Source organism: Bos indicus x Bos taurus, chromosome X (assembly GCF_003369695.1).
Source record: "Bos indicus x Bos taurus breed Angus x Brahman F1 hybrid chromosome X, Bos_hybrid_MaternalHap_v2.0, whole genome shotgun sequence".
NCBI lineage: Eukaryota > Metazoa > Chordata > Mammalia > Artiodactyla > Bovidae > Bos > Bos indicus x Bos taurus.
In genome coordinates this window covers 91,213,703-91,226,067 of record NC_040105.1, presented here as the reverse complement: position 1 = coordinate 91,226,067, position 12,365 = coordinate 91,213,703, and positions in this window count along the sequence as shown.

The window sequence follows — 12,365 nt, the reverse complement described above, 5'->3', positions numbered from 1 at the left end:
ATATTGCACTGCATATGAGAAAGATGCTGAGAGTAAGTCTTAAAAATTCTCATCACAAGAAAAAAATCGTGTAATTATGTATGGTGACAGATGTTAACTAGACTTATGGTGATCATTTTTCAACTAATACAAGTATCAAAAAATTGTATTGTACACTTGAAAATAATGTTATATATCAATTATACATAAATGAAATAAAAATAAAGTTTTACATTTAAGATGGCATTTGAAAAGAATGTAGAAAGATATATATGATTTTGACCAGTAGGAATGACCTGTTGGAGAGATCAGGGGATACAAGAAGCAAAGGGAGGAATCAGGTAGACAGAAAAAATAGGGAGTCCAACATGATGGAACCAAGTGGTAGGCGGGGAGGTGGTGCAGGGGGGAAGGGCATTAAAAGGGGAAGTCAAGGACCTGAGGGAGAACCTCTAGTCTTGGTTGTACCCAATCAGCTACATGCTAGCACCATCCTATATTTGCATAGGGCCGAACCTGGGAAAACTCAGCTGGTAAAGAATCAGCCTACAATACAGGACACCCCGGTTGGATTCCTGGGTGGGGTATATCCCCTGGAGAACGGATAGGCTACCCAGGCCAGTATTCCTAGGCTTCCTTGGTGACTCAGACGGTAAAAAAAACCCGCCTGCAATGCAGGACACCTGGATTCGATCCCTGGGTTGGGAAGATCCCCTAGCGAAGGGAACTCCCACTCCAGTATTCTTGCCTGGAGAATTCCATGAACACAAGAGCCTGTCCGGCTATAATCCATGGGGTCCTAAAGACTGGGACGCAACTGCGCAACATTCAATCTCACTTTACCCAGGGAAAACACACCCCCTTCCCGGATTGGTCCTGGGTGTAACCAATCAGGCACATGCTGCCACTATCCCATATTCGCATAGGGCCAAATGGGAAACCTCAGCGGGTAAACCATCAGCCTACAGTGCAGGACACCCGGGTGGGATTTCTGGGTCGGGCATATCCCCTGGAGAAGCGATAGGCTACCTATACCAGTATTCCTAGGCTTCCCTGGTGGCTCAGAAGGAGAGAACCCACCTGAAATGCAGGAGTCCTGGGCTCGACCTCTGGGTTGGGAAGATCTCCAGGTGATGGGAACTCCCACTCCAGTATTCTTGCCTGAAGAATTCCATGAACAGAAGAGCCTGTCAGGGTATACCCATGGGTTCCTAAACAGTTGGACACAACTGCGCAACATTCACACTCACTTCAACCAGGGAAAACACACCCCCTTCCCTGATTGGTCATGGGTGTAACCAATGAGGTACATGCTAGCACCATCCATTATTTGCATACAGCCAAACCTGGAAACCTCAGCAGGCAGAGCATCAGCCTACAATGCAGGACATCTCGGTTGGATTCCTAGGTCGGGCATATCCCCTGAAGCAATAGGCTACATGTGCCAGTATTCCTAGGCTTCCCTAGTGCCTAAGACAGAAAGAAACCGCCTGAAATGCAGGAGTCCAGGGTTCAACCTCTGGGTTGGGAAGATCCCCTAGCGATGGGAGCTCCCACTCCAGTATTGTTGCCTGGAGAATTCCATGAACAGAAGACTGTCAGGGTATAACGAATGGAGTCCTAAAGAGTTGGACACAACTGAGCAACTTTCTCTTTCACCAGGGAAAACACACCGCCTTCCCTGATTGGTCCTGGGTGCCACCAATCAGGCACATGCTGCCACCATCCCATATACGCATAGGGCCGAAATGGGAAACCTCAGCGGGTAAACCATCAGCCTACAATGCGTGACACCCTGGTTGGATTCCTGGGTCGGGCATATCCCCTGGAGAAGGGATAGGCTACCCAGGCCAGTATTCCTAGGCTTCCCTGGTGGCTCAGATGGAAAGAAACTGCCTGAAATGGAGAGATCCTGGGTTCGTCCTCTGGGTTGGGAAGATCCCCTGGCGATCAACTCCAGTATTCTTGCCTGGAGAATTCCATGAACACAAGAGCCTGTCAGGCTATAAACCATGGCGTCCTAAAGAGTTGGACACAACTGCACAAGGTTCACTCTCACTTTACCCAGGGAAAACACAGCCCCTTCCCTGATTGGTCCTGGGTGTAACCAATCAGGCACATGCTGGCACCATCCCATATTCACATAGGGCCAAACCTGGAAACCTCAGCAGGTAAAGCATTAAACTAAAATGCAGGACACCTGGGTGGGATTCCTGGGTCGGGTATATCCCCTGGAGAAGCGATAGGCTACCCATGCCAGTATTCTAGGCTTCCCTGTGGCTCAGATGGAGAGAACCCGCCTGAAATGTAGGAGTCCTGGGTTCGACCTCTGGGTTCGGAAGATCCCCTGGTGATGGGAACTCCCACTCCAGTATTCTTGCCTGGAGAATTACATCAACACAAGAGCCTGTCAGGGTATACCCATGGGTTCCTAAACAGTTGGACACAACTGCGCAAGGTTCCCTCTCACTTTAACCAGAGAAAACACACCCCCTTCCCTGATTGGTCCTGGGTGCCACCAATCAGGCACATGCTGGCACCATCCCATATTTGCATAGGGCCAAACCTGGAAACCTCAGCAGGTAAAGCATCAGTGTACAATGCAGGACACCCCAGTTTGATTCCTGGGTCGGGCCTATCCTCTGGAGAAGCGATAGGCTACCTATGCCAGTATTCTTAAGCTTCCCTGGTGGCTCAGATGGAAAGAAACCGCCTGAAATGGTGAGGTCCTGGGTTCGTCCTCTCGGTTGGGAAGATCCCCAGGCGATGGGAAGTCCCACTCCAGTATTCTCGCCTGGAGAATTCCATGAAAACAAGAGCCTGTCAGGGTATAACCCATGGGTTCCTAAAGAGTTGGACACAACTGAGCAACTTTCTCTTTCACCAAGGAACACACTCACTTCCCTGATTGGTCCTGGGTGTAACCAATCAGGCACATGCTGGAACCATCCCATATTCGCATATGGCTCAAATGGGAAACCTCAGCAGGTAAAGCATCAGTCGACAATGCAAGACACCCCGGTTGGATTCCTGGGTCGGGCATATCCCCTGGAAAAGCGATAGGCTACCTATGCCAGTATTACTAGGCTTCTCTGGTGGCTCAGACGGAAAGAAACCGCCTGAAATGCAGGAGTCCTGGGTTCGACTTCTGGGTTGGGAAGATCCCCTGGATATGGGAACTCCCACTCCAGTACTCTTGCCTGGAGCATTCCATGAACAGAAGAGCCTGTCAGGGTATAACGCATGGAGTCCTAAAGAGTTGGACACAATTGAGCAACTTTCTCTTTCACGAGGGAAAACACACCCCCTTCCCTGATTGGTCCTGGGTGTAACCAATCAGGCACATGATGGCACCATCCCATATTTGCATAGGGCCGAAATGGGAAACCTCAGCGGTTAAACCATCAGCGTACAATGCAGGGCACCCAGTGGGATTACTGGGTCGGGCATATCCCCTGGAGAAGCGATAGGCTACCTATGCCAGTATTTCTAGGCGTCCCGGGTGGCTCAGACAGAAAGAAACCGCCTGAAATGCAGGAGTCCAGGGTTCGACCTTTAGGTTGGGAAGATACCCTGGCGATGTGAACTCCTACTCCAATATTCTTGCTTGGAGAATTCCATTCACACAAGAGCCTGTCAGGGTATACCCATGGGTTCCTAAAGAGTTGGATGCAACTGCGCAATGTTCACTCTCATTTTAACAAGGGAAAACACACCCCCTACCCTGATTGGTCGTGGGTGTAACTAAGCAGGTTAGCACCATCCCATATTTGCAAGGGCCAAACCTGGAAACCTCAGCAGGTAGAGCATCAGCCTACAATGCAGGACACCCCGGTTGGATTCCTGGGTCAGGCATATCCTCTGGAGAAGGGACAGACTACCAGTGCCAGTATTCCTAGCCTCCCTGGTGGCCCAGGGGGAAAGAAACCGCCTCAAATGGAGTGGTCCTGGGTTCGTCCTCTAGGTGGGAAGATCCCCTGGCGATGGGAACTCCCACTCCAGTATTCTTCCTGGAGAATTGCATGGACACAAGAGCCTGTCAGGCTATAATCCATGGGGTCCTAAAGAGTTGGACACAACTGCGCAATGTTCACTCTCACCGTACCCATGGAAAACACACCCCCTTCCCTGATTGGTATTGGGTGCAAGCAATCAGGCACATGGTGGCACCATGTCATATTCGCATAGGGCCAAATCTGGAAACCTCAGTAGGTAAAGCATCAGCCTACAATGCAGGACACCCCGGGTTGAATCCTGGGTCGGGCATATCCCCTAGAGAAGGGATAGGCTACCTATGCCAGTATTCCTAGGATTCTCTGGTGCCTCAGATGGAAAGAAACCGCCTGAAATGTAGGAGTCCTGGGTTCGACCTCTGGGTTGGGAAGATCCGCTGGTGATGGGAATTGCAACTCCATATTCTTGCCTGGAGAATTCCATGAACACAAGAGCCTCTCAGGGTATAACGCTAGCAGTCCTAAAGAGTTGGACACAACTGAGCAACTTTCTCTTTCACAGGGGAAAACACACCCCCTTCCCTGATTGGTCCTGGGTGCCACCAATCAGCCACATGCTAGAACCATCCCATATTTGCATACGGCCAAAATGGGAAACCTCAGTGGGTAAAGCATCAGCCTACAATGCAGGACACTCCGGTTTGATTTCTGGGTCGGGCATATCCCCTGGAGAAGGGATAGGCTACCTGTGCCAGTATCCCTAGGCTCCCCTGGTGGCTCAGAGGGAAAGAAACCACCTGAAATGGAGAGTTCTGGGGTTCATCCTCTGGGTTGCGAAGATCCCCTGGCGATGGGATCTCCGCAACTCAAGTATTCTTGCTTGGAGAATTCCATGAATACAAGAGCCTGTCAGGCGATAATCCGTGGAATCCTAAAGAGTTTGACACAACTGCGCAATGCTCACTCACTTAAACCAGGGAAAACACACCCCCTTCCCTGATTGGTCCTGGGTGTAACCAATCAGGCACATGCTGGCACCATCCCATATAGGCATAGGGCCGAAATGGGAAACCTCAGAGGGTAAACCATCAGCCTACAATGCAGGACACCCCGGTTGGATTCCTGGGGTCGGGCATATCCCCTGGAGAAGGGATAGGCTACCCAGGCCAGTATTCCTAGGCTCCCCTTGTGGCTCAGACGGTAAAGAACCCGTCTAAAATGTAGGAGTCCTGGGTTCAGCCTCTGGGTTGGGAAGATACCCTGGCGATGGGAATTCCCACTCAGGTATCTTGCCTGGAGAATTCCATGAACAGAAGAGCCTCTCAGGGTATAACCCATGGAGTCCTAAAGAGTTGGACACAACAGACCAATTTCTCTTTCACCAGGGAAAATACACGCCCTTCCCTGATTGGTCCTGGATGTAACCAATCAGGCACATGCTGGCCTCAACCCATATTTACATAGGGCCAAAACTGGAAACCTCAACAGGTAAAGCATCAGTCTACAATGCAGGACACCCCAGTTGGATTCCTGGGTCAGGCATATCCCCTGGAGAAGGGATAGGCTAACCAGGCCAGTATTCCTAGGCTTCCGTGGTGGCTCAGACAGTTAAAGAACCCGCCTAAATTTTAGGAGACCGGGGTTCTATCCCTTGTTTGGGAAGATCCCCTGCGATGGGAACTCCCATTCCAGTATTCTTGCCTGGAGAATTCCATGAACACAAGAGCCTGTCAGGGTATAACACATGGAGTCCTGAAGAGTTGGACACAACTGAGCAACTTTCTCTTTCACCAGGGAAAACACACCCCCATCCCTTATTGGTCCTGGATGTAACCAATCAGGCACATGCTGGCCTCAACCCATATTTGCATAGGGCCAAACCTGGAAACCTCAGCAGGTAAAGCATCAGCCTACAGTGAAGGAAACCCCGACTGGATTCCTGGGTCGGGCATATCCCCTGGAGAAGCGATAGGCTACCTATGCCAGTATTCCTAGGCTTCCCTGGTGGATCAGATGGAGAGACCCGCCAGAAAGGCAGGAGTCCTGAGTTCGACCTTTGGGTTGGGAAGATCCCCTGGCGATGGGAACTCCCACTCCAGTATTCTTGCCTGGAAATTCCATGAACTCAAGAGCCTGTCAGGGTATACCCATGGGTTCCTAAAGAGTTGTACACAACTGCTCAGCGTTCACTCTCACTTTAACCAGGGAAAACACCCTCTTCCCTGATTGATCCTGGGTGCAACCAATCAGGCACATGCTGTCACCATCCCATATTTGCATAGGGCTGAAACGGAAAACCTCAGTGGGTAAAGCATCAGCCTACAATGCGGGACACACTGGTTGGATTCCTGGGTCGGGCATATCCCCTGGAGAAGGGATAGGCTACCTGTACCAGTATTCCTACGCTTCTGTGGTGGATCAGACAGACCATTCCAGTATTCTTGCCTGGAGAATTGCATGAACAGAAGAGCCTGTCAGGGTATAACCCATGGAGTCCTAAAGAGTTGGACACAACTGAACAACTTCTCTTTCACCAGGGAAAACACACCCTCTTCCCTGATTGGTCCTCGGTGTAACCAGTCAGGCACAAGCTAGCACCATCCCATATTTGCATACGGCCAAACCTGGAAGCCTCAGCATGTAGAGCATCAGCCTACGATGCAGGACACCCCGGTTTGATTCCTGGGTCGGGCATATCCCCTGAAGAAGCGATAGACTACCTATTCCAGTATTCCTAGGCTTGCCTTATGGCTCAGATGGAAAGAAACCACCTGAAATGCAGGAGTTCAGGGTTCAACCTCTGGGTTGGGAAGATCCCCTGGCAATGGGAACTCCCACTCCAGTATTTTTCCCTGGAGAAATCCATGAACACAAGAGCCTCTCAGAGTATAACACATGGAGTCCTAAAGAGTTGGACACAACTGAGCAACTTTCTCTTTCACAGGGGAAAACACACCCCCATCCCTGATTGGTCCTGGGTGCCACCAATCAGGCACATGCTGGCACCATCCCATATTTGCATAGGGCCGGAAATGGGGAACCTCAGCGGTTAAACGATCAGCCTACAATGCAGGACACCCCGGTTGGATTCCTGGGTTTGGCATATCCCCTGACAAGTGATAGGCTACCCAGGCCACTATTCCTAGGCTTCCTTGGTGGCTCAGACAGTAAAGACTCCGCCTGCAATGCAGGAGACCTGGGCTCGATCCCTCGGTTGTGAAGATCCCCTGGAGATGGGAACTCCCACTCCAGTATTCTTGCCTGGTAATTTCATGAACACAAGAGCCTGTCAGGCTATAATCCATGGGGTCCTAAACAGTTGCACACAAGTGCACAACCTTCACTGTCACTTTACCCAGGGAAAACACACCCCCTTCCCGGATTGGTCCTGGGTGTAACCAATCAGGCACATGCTGGCACGACCCCATACTGGCATAGGGCCAAACCTGGAAACCTCAGCAGGTAAAGCATCAGCCTGCAATGCAGGTTGGATTCCTGGTTTGGGCATATCCCCTGGAGAAGCGATAGGCTACCTATGCCAGTATTCCTAGGCTTCCCTGGTGGCGTAGATGGAAAGAAACCACCTGAAATGCAGGAGTCCTGAGTTCGACCTCTGGGTTGGGAATACACCCTGCGATGGGAACTCCCACTCCAGTATTCTTGCCTAGAGAATTTCATGAACAGAAGAGCCTCTCAGGGTATAACCCATGGAGTCCTAAAGAGTTGGACACAACTGTGCAACTTTCTATTTCACCAGGAAAAGCACACCCCCTTCCCTGATTGGTCCTGGGTGCCACCAATCAGGCACATGCTGGCACCATCCCATATTTGCATAGGGTCGAAATGGGAAACCTCCGAAGGTAAAGCATCAGACTACAATGCAGGACACCCTGGTTAGGATTCCTGGGTCAGGCATATCCCCTGGAGAAGGGATAGGCTACCCAGGCCAGTATTCCTAGGCTTTCCTGGTGGCTCAGATGGGAAGAAACCACCTGAAAGGAGAGAGGTCCTGGGTTCATCATCTGGGTTGGGAAGATCCCCTGGCTATGGGAACTCCACAACCCAAGTATTCTTGCCTGGAGAATTCCATGAACACAAGAGCCTGTCAGGCTATAATCCATGGTGTCCTAAAGAGTTGGACACAACTGCACAACGCTCGCTCACTTTAACCAGGGAAAACACACCCCCATCCCTGGTTAGTCCTGGGTGTAACCAATCAGGCACATGCTGGCACCATCCCATATTCACATAGGGCCAAACCTGGGAAAATTCAGCAGGTAAAGCATCAGCCTACAATGCAGGACACCCCGGTTGAATTCCTGGGTGGGCATATCCCCTGGAGAAGGCATAGGCTACTCAGGCCAGTATTCCTATGCTTCCCTGGTGGCCCAGACGGTAAAGAACCTGCCTAAAATGCAGGAGACCTGGGTTCGATCCCTGGCTTGGGAAGATCCCCTGGTGATGGGAACTCCCACTCCAGTATTCTTGCCTGGAGAATTCCACGAACACAAGAGCCTCTCAGGGTATAACGCTAGCAGTCCTAAAGAGTTGGACACAACTGAGCAACTTTCTCTTTCTTCAGGGAAAACACACCCCCTTCCCTGATTGGTCCTGGGTGCCACCAATCAGGCACATGCTGGCACCATCCCATATTTGCATAGGGGCAAACCTGGAAACCTCAGCAGGTAAAGCATCAGCCTACAATGCAGGACACCCCGGTTGGATTCCTGGATCGGGCATATCCTCTGGAGAAGGGATAGGCTACCTATGCCAGTATTCCTAGGCTTCCCTGGTGGCTCAGACAGAAAGAAACTGCCTGAAATGAAGGAGTCCTGGGTTGGGAAGATCCCCTGGTGATGGGAACTCCCACTCCAGTATTGTTGCCTGGAAAACTGGGTATAACGCATGGATTCCTAAAGAGTTGGACACAACTGAGCAACTTTCACTCTCACTGTAACCAGGGAAAACACACCTCCTTCCCCGATTGGTCCTGGGTGTAACCAATCAGGCACATGCTGGCCCCATCCCATATTTGCATAGGGCTGATCCTGTGAAAGAGCTGGTAAAGAATCAGCCTACAATGTAGGACACCCTGGTTGGATTCTTGGGTGGGGCATATCCACTGGAGAAGGGATAGGCTACCTGTGCTAGTATTCCTAGGCTTCCCTGGTGGCTCAGATGGTAAAAACCCGCCTGAAATCCAGGAGACCTGGGTTCGATCCCTGGGTTGGAAAGATCCCCTTGCAATGGGAACTCCCACTGCAGAATTCTTGCCTGGAGAATTCCATGAACAGAAGAGCCTGTCAGGCTATAATCCATGGGATCATAAAGAGTTGGATACAACTGAGCAACTTTCAGTTTCAGTTTCACCAGGGAAAACACACCCCCTTCCCTGATTGGTTCTGGTTGTAACTAATCAGGCACATGCTCGCACCATCCAATATTTGCATACGGCCTAACATGGGGAAACACACACCCCTTGCTCGAATACTCCTGTGTTACCAATCAGAGGCATGCAAGAACTGTCACCTATTTTGCATAGGGCATAACCAATCAGGCTCCAGGGTGTGGAAACCAAAGGTATAAAGAAAGGAAGCCAAAAAAACTTCGGTTTTCTTCGACGTTACAGCTGTTCCTGAATGGTAAGGGTTAGTTTTCCTTGGAGCTGCCCCTTGACGTGTTCATGATGTGAGCTGCCACTGGAGATCCCTTTCATGTGAGCTGTCACCGGAGGTGCCCATAGGTTGAGTTGTCACTAACTGGCACTTGTCTTTCCCTTAGGTCGAGTTGTTAGTAACTGGCGCTGTTCTAGGTCAAGCTGCTCCTAAGGTGAGGTGTCAGTAATTAATTCTGTCCCTAGTTCAAGTTGTCACTGTGTAAACTTAACTGCATGTGTTCAGTTCTGTCTTTGACTCTATGCAATCCTGTAAATGGTAGCTCGCCACATTGCTCTATCCGTGGGATTCTCCAGGCAAGAATACTTGAGTGGGTGGTATGCTCTCCAGTAGGGGTTCTTCTGGACCCAGAGCTAGAACCCACGCCTCATTTTTGTGTGTGTGTGTGCATTGCAGGTGGATTGTTTATCACTGGCACTACCTGAGTACCCGGGAAGAAGTTATAACTGTGCTGTAAGTAGTTTTCACTAACAATATGACTTGTTGCATGCTTAATAAAATCTTGTTTGAGCTGCATGTTATCCTTGATTCCAAACTTTGTCTAGTCTGCAGTATATGAGAATGGTTTAAAAACAAATTGCTAAGTTACACTGTGTTCATCTTGTGGCCAGCCCTGAGTAACAAGGTAAAGAATCAGAACTTGATTCTCTAGACCGTAGGAAGGAACAAAAGTTTTTTCAGCAGAAAGTGTTCGGAGGGTTACCGGTGGTTTAGCGGTAAAGAATCTGCCTACAGTGTAGGAGACATAGGAGGTAGGGGTTCGATCCCTGGGTTGGGAAGATCTGGAGGAGGAAATGGAAACCAGTATTCTTGCCTGGAGAATTCCTTGGACAGAGAAGACTGGGGGCTACAAAGGGTCAGACACAACTGAAGCAACCAAGCATACACACACTTTGAGCATAGATGTGGTGTAGAAAGGTGATTGCCTTACCCTTTCACCTCCACCATGCAACAAGTAATGATAGTTCTATTATATGAATTAGCTCTGCAGACAGACAAACTTTGGGCCAGTTTCTTACTACTGTTGGGCACTTCTGAGGCATTTTCAGGTACTGGTTAAATGTTTGATTCCTCAAAGAAAAGTGAAAAGAAAGTGAAGTCGCTCAGTAGTGTCTGACTCTTTGCGACCCCATGGACTATGTTTACCAGGTTCCTCCGTCCATAGGATTTTTCAGGCAAGAGTACAGGAGTGGCTTGCCGTTTCCTTCTCCAGGGTATCTTCCCCACCCAGGGATCAAACCCAGGTCTCCTCCATTGCAGGCAGATGCTTTACCATCTGAGCTACCAGCGAAGCCCTCCTCAGGGACGACTGAGCTTAATTTCCTATCTCTGCTATTACCTGTTTTCTTTTTGTTGGACTGAGTTACTTTAAGGGTACTCTATACTCAAAATTTTAAAACAGTATAGTAGTAAAGGGAGTGATTTGTGGACTAATGTAAAATCACTAGTCTACAGCTGTGTAACCTAGATCAAGAAATATAAGCACTCCAAGGCTATTTCCTCATCTGTAAAATAATACCATTAAGAGTGCATATGTGCTCAGTTGTGTCTGACCCTTTGGCCTGCCAGGGTCCTCTGTTTGTGGGATTCTCTATGCAAGAATACTGGAGAGAGTTGCCATTTCCTCCAAGAGATCTTGCTGACACAGCAATCAAATCTGCGTCTCCTGCATTGGCAGGCAGATTTACCACGGAGCTACCTAGGAAGCCCATCAGTAAGAGTACCCAACATTACATAGTTCTCGCGGGTATTACATTAGCAAGGGCTTAAAACATAGTAAGTTCTAATAAGCAGTTCTTAAAATTTGTATACAGATTTTAGTGGATTTTTCAGAGTAGCAGATATAACATCATCTCTTAAGAATATTTTCAGCAGGGAGCAGGGGCCATCAGACAAAAGAACTTCTCATTGATTAACCTGTTGTAAATTCATTCATTCATTCAAAGTTGAAACCTTTATAAAAATCTTTTACCCTGAAATTCTTCAGGGACAACAGAAAATGTATTTTGCTTCTCTGTCTTTGGCAAGCTAACCATGTCTGTGATTCATTAGAGTCACAGGAATGACTGAAATATTTTGGTTTCTGTCGAAAAATATATTTCATCTTTCCAGTGTAAAACGTATATTTCTCTTCTTTTAAAAATCCTGTTGGATTATACTTAACATAGTCATTAGTAACCATCAGAGGTGCCACACTTGGCTGAAACAAACATTCATAAACTACAAAATTCTACACTGAAGGTTTAATATGACTCCATCCTCGAATCCTATTCCAGGAAAGCATCTTACAGGTGTCTCAGCACTGCCAAGGACTCAGTAGGACTATTCCTTCACTCCCACAGGGCTCTCACATCTGCTTAGTACCGTTTAATATTGTCCCCCTTGGCCTGGCCCATGTGACATCCCGGTGAGAAAGCCCTGTAAACCTTTTAGGTTATGTAGTCCTCAAATCACATTAGACAATCCTGCTATGAATCGCTGGTGCAAATGCCCCAGGCATAGCTCGGGTTATGGAATCGTAACCATATGTTTCCACATTCACACCTTCAATTTCAATAAGCCGATGTGCCACATTTATTCACATATCCAGAAACATGGGTAGAGAGGTTATGAAGGGAAAGGAAAATGGTGCTTGCCAGTGCACAGAACAATATATCTTAGTGGGAAAATACATAGCTCTTGGAGACCCTGTGTTTGATGACAATTCCATCACTTGCTATGTTGTTATTTTGGGCAGTTAACATCACCTCCTGGAGCC